We start from the raw sequence: 12,500 nt of genomic DNA, 5'->3' as shown, positions 1-12,500 counted from the left end.
ATCTCTCTCTCTCTTCTCTCTCTCTCTCTCTCTCTCTCTCTCTCTCTCTCTCTTCCTCCTCTCCCCCTTTCTCTCTCTCTCTCTCTGTGTATATATATATATAAAATATATATATATATATATATATATTATATATATATATAATATATTAAAATATATATATATACACACACACACATATGTGCGTGTGTACTCCCTTCTACAACTTTCAGTTTCTTCCCCTTTCGTGTAGTTTTCATACTAACACGGGAGGTGGAAGGGAGCCGTAGATGATGCACCTGTGAAACATTTTTGAGGCTCTCTAGTTCCTTGCGGGGTTTTTTTTATCTTTTAGCACTGAGCTTTTTCCTGCGACGGTAATTGTGGTGAATAATGTGAGTCATCAGTCACGAGTGCAGCTCTCTAGGGAGTGGCTGTGAACGGGTAGGGGTGCTGCATGCAAAATGCTAGAGCAGGGGTTCCCTTTTTACTCTCGTAACCCTTTTGCCTAATTTTGCACATCAGAGACCCCGACATTGCGAGAGAGAACAAAATATTCATGAATTTTTACAGCTTTTATGTACATAATTGTAATACAAAACACCATGAAGACATGCTTTACAGTGTATTTTATATGAAAACAACTATATATTTTTTACCCTTGTACTTTGTGGGCTAGATCATTCCTATGTTCTTCTTTCGTTTTGGCAGGCTGGTGATACTTGTCTGAACTATAATTGGCTTCGCTAATTTTATTGTTCATAAAAATATTCTGATGTGATTAAAACCTTTATCTTGTTACGTAAAACTAATAATACTGATAAAATATATAAGATTAAAAATGTTTGTAAAGTCAGAGTGGAAAATAAATAAATAAATGTTTTAGTTGCTAAAATGGATTCTTCATGGAGCTTTTAAAATTATACAAAATGTATATATAGATTGAAGTACGTGCATAGTAAAAGAAGGAGTAAATAGAAGTAAAAACCAGGCATAAGGCAAGCAGTCAGAGGAGGCATCTTCCCAGTCGCCAAAAAAAAAACTATGGAAAAGCAGTCCAACTAAGCCTAAAGGCTTTGATGAAGCAATCCTTCGCCTGTAGCCCCTAATCCCTTGCTCGTTGTTGTCGTGGGGGAGGGGGGCATAGGAAACGGAGACTGGGGCCCAGTGTAGGGGATAACCCCCTACATTGGATCTCAGCTCTCGCTTCAACTAATTTTGCATGGGTTTTTCTTCTCTTTTTCCTTTCCTTTTCTTCATCCCCTTCTTCTGTCCACTTCATATGGTGTGAGAGTTGTGCTGAAAGGATGAAAGGCTGGCTTGTGTCAGTCCGGGAGCCATGGGCCGGGATTCCTTTGGTTAATCGCCTAGTCCTTACTCCTCATGGGGGCCCTGAGGCGTGGACCGTTTCTTCTCCCCATTTATTTCAGGCTCACCATGGCCAGTAATGAAGATATTTACCCTTATTAGGGGATTAAGGTTTAAAGGGTTACCACTTCACAACAAGTCTATCCAAATGTGATTTCTCTTGTTTCCCGGCCCCTGCCTCTCCTTTTACCACTGATACTAATACCCCTCCTCAATGTGTGCTGTCGACTCTATCCCAATCCGAATTATCCATCCAAGTCATTACTCAACCTTCAGAATACACCCCTTCCTTTTTCCCACCACCCTTAAATCCATCTATTACACAATCTCCTTCATTGTCTACCCTCACCCCTCTTATTGCTACTCTTCATCTTTATTGTCTTCCTCCCTACAGTACTACCTCCCTCCATACCACGCCATATTCTTCCGCTCTCGTCCTACTGCTCCCACCTCTGCATACCCTGTTTGGCCAGCCAGGTGGGATCGATTCTTTATGATTCCCCTACAGCCCCTTACTCTGACATACCCTTCTCTTCCAACAGTGTCTCCTAAAAAAAGTAGGTAAAGTTTCCTTTCACTGTCGTTCCGATCGTTCACGCCTTGTCACAGTTACATATGAGTCCCAAAGTGGTGCACTATCTACCCTGACTGACCTCCCATCTTCTCAAGAAGTCTCACCCTAGTATCTCTTCCTTCTACTCTGAGCCATCCTATTTCTACTCCCTCTCTCCCCCACTCAAATTTCTTTCCCAGTCTAAATCCAGATACTCCAATCTCTACCACTTTCCCGGTGCCTAACCCCTCCTCTTTGTCACTCTACCTATCGCACCAAACAATCTAGACGACCCCATCCTCTCCTGCCACATCCTCTCCTACACCCACCTCTCCCTCTGCTCTTCGGACATCTATCCTCTTCTCCACATAAAAAAAAACTGAAATATTTTGCTGCTGAATTTCATGTAATTTCAAGTTTAAGCTCCGCCTACACAGACATGCCACTTGTCACTTAGCTCGACAACACGCATGGGCGACTTGTGCTGAATACATAAAATGCCAATACTTTATATTCTACTTTGTAATTCTTCATTTGACCGTTTAAGGAGTTTTTTTAAGATATTTCATAATGAAACTCATGCGAAAATGGTATATGATTATAAATAAGGTATAACATTTAGGGGCGCATTCCGAAAAGTGGGGGTAGGGTAAAAATGGGGGTAAAGCAGGGCAATTTTTAAATACTAATAAAAATAAATCTTATCGATTTTCTTCAAATTGGGAAATTTTGTTTATTTTAGTATTCCACATCTTTTGGTACTAAATTTGTGAAAATTCCCCGAAGGGAGAAGGTGCCTCCCTCAAAAAAAAAAATTCCCATATACGTTTCTTTCCACTATTGGCCCACACTGTTGCATACTTTGCAATGAAAAAGTCAGCATAAACATTGATCAAATCCAAGAAGAGTAACAAGCGGTTTGTAGTTACCGAGTGACATTGAATTGTTACTTTATTCGAGGATAATAACAGTTTAGAAAGCGTTCATATATTGAAATAGAAACTCACCACCGTTTGTTTCCCATGGACGCTTCTTTTCTCGATGTAATAACAAACCGATTATTGATACACTTATATCAACGCGGTTATAGAGGTATATGACATTTAAGGGAAGATTTTTAGTCTTTATATTCTACAGTCGTAGAAAATGCATTGTTACTATAATGCATTTTCTTGATTGTTTAGGCTCCAATGAACATAAAGTCGCGTTCGTTTATTTTTCGAGACAGAGAGACTCACCACAGCTCAGGCATAACTGTCGAACCCTAAAGTTATATATATGATGTTAAAGTCAAAATCGAATCATATATATACCACATTTCTAATTCAAAAAATGAAAAATTGTTTGATGATATTTCGATTTTCTTTTTTTTTTTTTTCATCATAAAACCTTCACATTCTGAGGAATTTGTTATTAGTAGACACGTTCATCCTACTGTAAAAGTTGCCGACGCCACACTGCCGAGTTTTTCTTAGCGAAGGTTTATATCCGTGTGGGTAATTCGACATTCGTATACGAGTGTGTAAATGGGTATAACTCATTTCCGACAAACCCAAACCCCCCTGACCCAACTATTCCCACCCAACTGAGGGACGGTCCCCTTTATTTTCACGATAAAACAAGTAAATAAAACGCAATACAACTGAAATTGTAGACAACTGATAAAAGGGTGATAAATAATTGTTTATATTGAGATAGGCAGCAAGTGCTCCTTCGAATAAAGCTCCAAAATACTAATATATTATTTCTTTTGTTTTTCATATAAATTATATCAATATATGATGTTCATGAAAATGACTACAATAATAATAGCAATAATAATGCGATGCGATGTGGCAATGGGTGCCAGACGTTCAAAACTCAGTTACCATAATCATTATTTCTTGTATTGGAAACAACCCGCTGGGGCACGAGACAGCAAGTTTTGTTCAAACGGCATGACATCAGACTCGACGGATTTTCGTACGCCCGATTGCGTCGGTGCTCCACCCAGAAGACTTAAAATACTTGCATAATAATTTGGCGATGCAGATAGAGCCTCTTATTTCATTCCCCTTGATTAATTTTCGATTCACCCAACACCCAGAGACCCCACAATGATGTGTGTAGTGAACCTCTGTTGAAGGCGAGGTTCCAGGTGAACTCTTAACGATGGTAGCGTGGTCTGATAGATAGTCAGTTTCTGCTCTTATGTTTATTCAAAGGTCACTAGTACAACACGCAACACAAATGCATGGACACAATAAACTATGCATATCACGTGACCAGTCTTGTCTCCCTGCTTCTCTGACTCAGGCTCCACTCTGTCTCTAGTTTCCCTGAGTCTCTGTGTATGTCTCTCTGATTCTGGAAGTGATAAGGATAAGTCCGATATGCGAAGCTTAGCCTCGCCCGGGCTATACCATAAGGGGAGCCCGGCCTGTGTCGACTAATGCCGACTCGCTCACGTGTGTCAGCTGGTGCTGACTCGGCTGAACCTAGTCCTTACCCGCCGTGGTGCCCAGCCACAGCAGTAACCTCCGGGCCTGGGCGGGGCGCGAACCGCCGACCCCTCGGATGAGAGGCCGACACGTTACCAATGTACTAGCCCGGAGGCTGAGGCTTCTCAGCCTCTGGCTAGTACATTGGAAGTGAGTACCAGGTTTTTATATATAGTTGGGAGCTTCGGCTGCCTCCCCTAGTTATAGTATTAGCACCTCCTGCGCTGGCCTGCTGAGGTCAGTTGTCTAAGAAGGCCATCAATCATCTGTCCCTAATCCTAAACAAGAGGTCAAGTAAAGGTCAACCAGGTGGCCTCAGTGAGGTGCTTGTGTCTTCACGAGACCTACATCCTCCCCTAGGCGGGGAGCTCAGAGGGCTAGAGGGACCTCCCTGAAAGTATCACACCAATCACATACATACAACTACATGATTACCTGTAAACATGTACCACAATCATTTACATAGTTACAGTACAATACATGCTTCGCCTGTCTTGCTTATCGCAAATAATGAAAATCTTCAAATCGTACTTCCTTCCATGCGTCACTTGGTGCACTCAATAGCAATTCCTGCTGCTGCAGGAGAGGTATAACTTCTCTCCCTGTCGGGCACCAAGACGAGGCAACACAGCTTCTCGCAATAGGCTCCTGGCATGCGCTGAGACGTGCTGCATTGAGGATGTGTTATCCTTGGAAGGGCCAGGATCTACACTTAAGGCCTTTGATACTGTCCTAGGATCTGACGTCCTGAACTTGGTTCACTTTCATTACTCCGCGGTCTGCACTCGTTGTCTTTCTCGGGTCGTTGTTCGTTGTCGTTCCAGCGTCCAGCCCATCGTCGCTTTTACAATATCCCATGGCAACCAAAAGGCGACGAGCTGTGAGGGGTCTTCAGGGTGCCTCCTCCGACGGCGGTCGTACTGTAGTGGAGTGATGTATCCCCACTAGTTACGGGAGTTTTATTTTTTTTATTTATGTTTTATCTGTTACTCTTTTTTTTCTAGTTTTCTTTTAGTTTTCTTGATTTTCAATTTATCAGTGATCATAAAAGTTTCACTTTTATTTTATTTATTCTATTTAAAAACATTCTTATGACAAGACAAACGAGGACATAAACAAGCGTCTTGTCGGCAAACTCTCTATTGGGTTGTTGTGCTCCGGGCTCATTGGACGCCTCCTTGGTGTTTTTAGAGTCTACAAGAAAGAGAGATAAGTATATTTTCATTATTTAGAAGAGGCAAATTAGGATGTATTATATGTATTGTAAATTTTGAGAATATACAGACTGAGGGATCTCAGGGTTTCCTTTTTAAATTTGTGGTTTCATTATATCGTTGGTTTCGTTCTTTTACTTTTTATTTGTCTTATTTCTCTTAATTACTTTTAAATAAGTATGGACAATATAAAAAAGCATGATAAAATTAAAAGAATAAATAAAGTTAGCATGACAATATGAGTAAAGAAATAAAGTGACTGATTGGAATGAGTTATAAAGATAAAGGAATACTTACATACCTTTTCAAGGGCTTCAGGGTCGTGACGAGTGGGTTGTGATGTAACAATACACCTTGCTGCCATTTCATAAAAACAACTCCCCTGTTCGAAGGTCACACTCTGCAAGACCCACGTTATAGTCTTGTTGCTAAGTAAGAGGTACACTACAGTAGTCGTACACTGGCGATCCTGTGCTCTATGCGGCATCTTGGCAAGTTCTCCGGCCAGGCTGCAAAAGTTCGACGTCAGAGAGTTGGTTCACACACCTGCAAGAGCATCAAGTGCTTTAGGGTGCCTGCGAACTGATGCTGCCTGGAGAAGGTGGCTATTGCAGTCTGGTAGACGTGCTCTAGCTGAACAACTCAGAGCCGTCTGTGATCCAGCAGCACCAGATAAAGCTGAGGCCGGGCAGTGCTGTTGCCAAAGAAGATCGCTGTCGGGTAATGGAGCGGCCTTCTCTCCTTCATTCGCAGTGAGGGTTGGCATATCAGGAGAGACGTACAGGTCGCCATCTCCATCGTCGATATCAAGGCAGGTGTTAACTATTTCTTGAACGTCGTTGCTTAACTCTCTTACTTCCTTGTCCTCTGCAGGGTGCTGCAGGGCACAGGGAATCAGTGTCACCCCACAAAGCACTGAGACCTCGTTGGGGCTACTTACAGCGGTCATCTGTGCGGGACTCTGCAAGGGATCAAGAGTACTGACTGGCTGCTCTTGACAATCCTCTGCTCCTTGATAGTTGAAATGGCTTAGGATCACTGGCTGCTGTTGGTCGCTCGAAGGTGCGGGAGGACATCCACGGCCACTGACACCTGATGATGAAGATGCTGGGATGCGGGCATTACCTGCAGGTACTGGCTGTAGAAACTGCTTCCACTGTGGTGATGAGCAGCGTGTGGCACTTACCTGGCCTGTTCCGGATGTAGGGCATGTTTACCACTGGGAAGTAAGCATAGCTGGGCCTGCAGCAGGCTCTGCCTATGATCTATTTGGTCCTGTCCTGGCGTAGTGGCTTCCCTTGGCACTTCCTTTTCCATTGAGCCTACCCTCCACTGGGGTACATGAGCGAAATGCCCTGCATTGGTAGGACAAGGTCTTGGCCATTTTTCCACAAACACTTCACACCAGTGACGATGACTTAAACAACACAAACAAATAGAGCACAGACGTAAGGAGTTCGTGATATCGAAATAGTGCGTACACTATACAATAGACACCGATGTCACCAAAACTATCTGTAGTGAACCTCTGTGGAAGGCGAGCTTACAGTGAACTCTTAACAATGGTTGCGTGGTCCATGAATGTAGTGGACATTAGTTTGCAGCTTTTTCTTCAGTCTCATAATGTGGTAAATGGTTCCTTACATGGAAGTATCAAAGAGCAGTTAGCACTTAATAGGTTTCTGTCTCGGTGAAACCGAAGTGGTGGGACCGGATTCATTCCTGGTATTTACAATAAGTGGGCTTACATTTGCCTGTTGTTATCTCCATTTGCTTTTTTCCCACATGTCATGGGGTGTAAACAGACTAAGAAACTTTTCGAGGAGATAGACTCCTCATAGATCCCCTCTGCAAGATATGGTTCCTACAAGTTAGTGTCTTATCCCTCATTTTCGGATGGGGAAAATGTTCCAATAACTTGTGTGCATGATTTTACTTCTTTAGACAAAGTCATCTTTCCAGAGAGCTAGAGATATACTGCTCATGCTTAATTAGTAGTGCACGGATACGGTCTTTGGTCTTTCTAAAATATCCATTCCCTTTTAATTAATACTTCTGTACACATGCTTCTTTGTTCGGCCTCCACTGCTGGTTACCTGTCAGCCATTTTCAAACCCAACACTTAATCTTTGGTGTATTTGATGGATTTATTACTTCTTTTTTTTCCAGCACTCCATGGTTCAGGCAGTGGATTTGTCAAGGGCTCTCGCTCTTAATCTCCAGTTTGTTATCGAATGTAAACATTCAGTACATATTTAGAAACTTGTTATCCCTTCAAGATGTCTAATATGTTCTCACAGTTCATGTATGAAGGAGAAAAGGGTTCTTGCTTCTACTGTAACAGCTGTGGATAACCACCTGATAAATAACACAGTCCTTCTCACCAATGCAGACGTCCTTCAACTCTTTCAGTTCCACAATTGTTTGCTCTCGGGTATGTTTTGGAGGTTTGCCAGGGAACCTCTTATGTATACTCACCATTAAGAGATAGGAAATATATGTGTATAACTGATTACTTTCACCAAGTGACTCACTATGTGAATGTGTCAGGAACTGAATGTGTCTAACTGTTCTTTCCTGTAGTTACATATGAAAGAGATGTGAAAACATAAAAAGAGAAGTTAAATAACTAGAATGACAGCACACATGCATTATGCATCTTAGCCTTTAGGGAAGGTGCACTTCGTCAATGCACAGATCTGCACACCATCTCCACGCTTTTATACCTACCATGACACCAGGGGGTTTGTGACAAGATAACGCCTATCACATGAAATATACATGTGTATGTACTCTAGCCCGTGACCCATAGCATCCGTCTCTGCAAAACCAGGTCATTAAAAAACACTTTTTGCTTTCACAGCCATATCTTGAGCAGATACCACTCTATCTGGTTTTCCATATGAGGCTTAATTCACCTCATCTGTGTCTTGGACTGTCTGGATCTTTTAGTCATGCCTTTTTGCAAAAAACATCCCATGCCGTGACCCATCTTAATGCTTACTTTCCTGTTTGCCTGGTGTGAGGGGCAACTGAAAATTTCCAGGCTTTCTTTCGAGTAAACCAGCACCCAAGGTGCTCTCCAACCCATATAAGTAACTATCTCAGGATACTTAGTATGTCATGTGTGTGTTTCCATGTTATTAATCTTTCCTTCTTTTCCTTCCTTTCTTTGCCATTTGCTATAACAGCGCTCAAAAACAGAGAATCAGGATGCCGTAAAGGTCTGGCACAAGTATCTCACTACTTTCATTATATTTTATGATCTTGTCTTGTGGCTCCATAATGGCGTGGATGAAAGGTGATGGGTGCTAGGAGTATTCACTCAAATAAATTTTAGTCATGCATATATATATATATATATATATATATATATATATATATATATATATATATATATATATATATATTATAATCATAGGTTAGTTTAAGAACTTTAAACTCTATGGACTTAATCCTGACTATCCCTTTTCTTAATTCTATAAAATTATATCAGAGAACAGTGAAGAACTTTTGATTACACAATTCCAAGAAAAGGTAAAAAAAAAAAAAAAAAAAAAAGGTAATTCTCTAACCTGGCCCAAAAATAAAACCGAGTCCTTGTGCAGCAGACGTCAGAGCAACAGCTGTCGTTCTTTCCTTTAAAGTTTGTTGACGCAGCGTTGTATGATCTGATGATAGCTATGTTGGCTGTTGGCAGAGAAGTTCCATTAATGTTTCAAAATAACAAAAACATGGTAAAGATAAAAGGGTTGAACACAAATATAGCCATACAGAATAAGAAATTATGAGGACATACCTGAACTAACACCCACAAGGAATCGAGAGAATATCATAACACCTCGGGCTGCTGTACCAAACAAGCTAAGGATGGCATAGAGGATGTTCCCAATGATGAAAAGCAGGATTGTTGCTAGAAATGCTCCCCTGAAAATCACACACATGAGTAATTCTATCATAAAAGATTAAGCAAAAAGTAAACAAAACTCTGACGTAAGGTGATGAGTATGTAAGGGAAGAGAAATACTGAAAAAGAATGTCTACAATATTGGCAAAGTTTTCCAGTTAATTTAATTACAGATACAAACAAGTAACTAAATGATTGTAAAAACAAGCTATCATGTCCTTTCACGAATCAATTACAAATAAACTACAGTTTTTTGTATTCAGTAAAAAGTAACACTAATTTTATATGAATATTTCTCTAAATGTGGCTTGAGGCTACACCTTATAGTTTTATTAATTTACCTGTTGGATCCTGCTTTATTGCCCCATAGTCCCAAAAGCGGTGACGCAATCATCTGCCCAAGTGGGTTTGCAGCAATTACCCTACCTAAAAACTCTTTGGACACTCCTGTGTCCAACTAACAAAAGAAAAAATCAGTAAAACGAAATATAAAAAGAAAAAACTATTCTTTTACATGTAAAACACAAAACTAAAGGGAAAACATAAACAAAACAATGCGTAAAGTCCGCTTGAAAGCTTGAGAGGAGACAGAGGCGAGGTCTTACCTGTTGCAGATAAGGCCATACTCCGGTTAGCACGATGGAAAATCCAATTGACATGACAAATGTAGTGATGTAGACAATCCAGTGTGAATGACGTCTGGCTCGCCTTTCGGCCGCTGTTTCAAGGACTGGAGGTCGTTCTCAGGTAACATTTGAGAAATTTCGCCATCTCTGTGAAAATCCCTGTACTTACATTTGTGTTACAAGCACCACATTAAATTTATATGTTTAGTCAGATTAGTTCAGGGGATCTCTATATTTTTTTTAAAATGTGTTCATTTTTACTATATAATAAAAAAAATAAAGATGTGTTTGTTTAGACGATATCCGATAACTGGGATAGCGGATTATTTATCTAAGATGTTCTGCCTCAGTATCTGGGGACAGGAACTAGGAAGTTGTTCATATCATCATTCCGTGGGGTTATTTTCCCTGACGTTATATATATATATTTTTTTTACGTTAGGTTCATGTCTGAGCCGCCGTGGTCACAGCATGATACTTAATTGTATTTTCATGTTGTGATGCTCTTGGAGTGAGTACGTGGTAGGGTCCCCAGTTCCTTTCCACGGAGAGTGCCGGTGTTACCTTTTTTAGGTAATCATTTTCTCGATATTCTCGTCTGCTTCTTGCATAAAGTTTATCGTCGTCTCTTAGTATGAAATTCACATTACGTGTATCCTCACAGCCACTGCTCCCACGACAGCCTACACCGACAGACAGTTATATACTACTGTACACAAATTTACTTTAGGCAAAATGGAAGTTAAAGACTTTAGTATTACCGATATTGGAATCATACCATAGCAAGTCCATTTAAGAGTCAGGCAAAATTAGTCATGTCCTACATATCCTAGACCAATCACAATAAACAAGAAAAAGGAGGGAATGCACAGGATTACCAGAGTTTTAACCGAGACAGAGGCAGAGGAAAACACTGCAGCTATCTCTCCTTCGGGTAGAATATATTTCACAGATGGCTCAGACCCCATAGCCCACACTGCAGCCGCCTACTTTACCACTAGAGACATTTCTGTGTCCGTGTGAGTAACGGTCAACGTCCCATCGCTCCAGGTAAAAGATATTGTTATTATGGGAGCACTAGCCTATGTGTCTCAGAGAGAAGGACATGTTATAGATAGAGAATCAGCTACAGACAGTCTGCAGCAAAGCATGCCTTGTGACAATATATACTGTGGGGATTCTTGGTTGAGGGTTCCCAGCCATTCTACCATTTAAGAAATGAGCTTGCTGTTAGACTCAATTAGACTGGTATGGTACAAGCCCTGAATGTGATGGTCATTCAACCTATCCGAAAACCTTTGAAGTATAGAGCACCAGCTGCAAGAGAAAGGCCTGTCCTGCAAAAAAGAAAGCAAGAACATCCCTTTAGTAAGATAATACATACGACACAGGCAGTGAACCACTGGCATTCTATACAATAATATATCGAGGTACGAAAGCTCTTCATAGAATAGAATAAGAACAGTTACCACTGTACACAGCAGATCATTAATGCAAATGCTCAAACTGACTGCTGTTGGGAGCATTGTGGCATGCCTGATACCACCCTACTATGTGTAGAAGAGAAGCACACTGCTCTCACCACCCCGGCGCTTCTTACTAACCCTGTGGTGGCAATACGGCCACCACAGAAAGCATTAATGATGAATCAGTTGAGACACCTCTAAATAGCAGGAACAGGCTGTGCAAGGACCACGTGAAGCATGCCTTCGTAAATCTCACTGAATGAAACTCCCCCAGAAAAGGAACCTTCTTGCAGTGTTGTAAGGGAATGAACTCTCAGCTGAATCAGGCTTGGGATTGCCTTCTATCCCTCCCACTTAAGTGGCCTCCCTGGTGCTGGTTCACTGGGAGGGATGGCCAAACGATTTCCTATTCAGGTGCTGATCTGGTAACTAGGATTGTACCTCGTCCCGGTCCTCCCTGCTGCTGCTACTACCTCTCTGACCTAGCATAGGTCCCGTAAATGCTTTTAATACGAGGCAGTGACCATTGGCCATCCGAGCCATGCACAAACATGCTCCCAGTTTCCACTTTGAGGAAATCCGATACTTTTCGCTACTTAATATTTGTTTTTGAACTTTCCGTTATCACGGCAGACAGACCAAGCCACACACAGTCCAGCTCCACCAGATCGTCCTCGACCCCGATGACACGTGGGTCTCTTGGGGGTCTAAAATCTACCTTCAACAATAAAACCAACACGCTAAGATCCCTTTCATTGACCCGCCCCAAGTTCATCTCACGTGTCGTTCATATATATATAATATTATATATATATATATACTTATATATACTATATATATATATATATATATATATATATATATAATATATATATATATATGTGTGTGTGTGTGTGTGTGTGTGTGT

General features: G+C 41.2%; 1 pseudogene; it reads right to left on the bottom strand.

Annotated features, from left to right (window-relative positions):
* Nucleotides 1-12,500, bottom strand: part of LOC119571925 — a 24,966-nt pseudogene that overhangs the window by 6,554 nt on the left and 5,912 nt on the right.

Source organism: Penaeus monodon, unplaced genomic scaffold (assembly GCF_015228065.2).
Source record: "Penaeus monodon isolate SGIC_2016 unplaced genomic scaffold, NSTDA_Pmon_1 PmonScaffold_867, whole genome shotgun sequence".
Taxonomy (NCBI): Eukaryota; Metazoa; Arthropoda; class Malacostraca; order Decapoda; family Penaeidae; genus Penaeus; species Penaeus monodon.
This window is presented reverse-complemented; position numbering and strand designations above follow the sequence as displayed.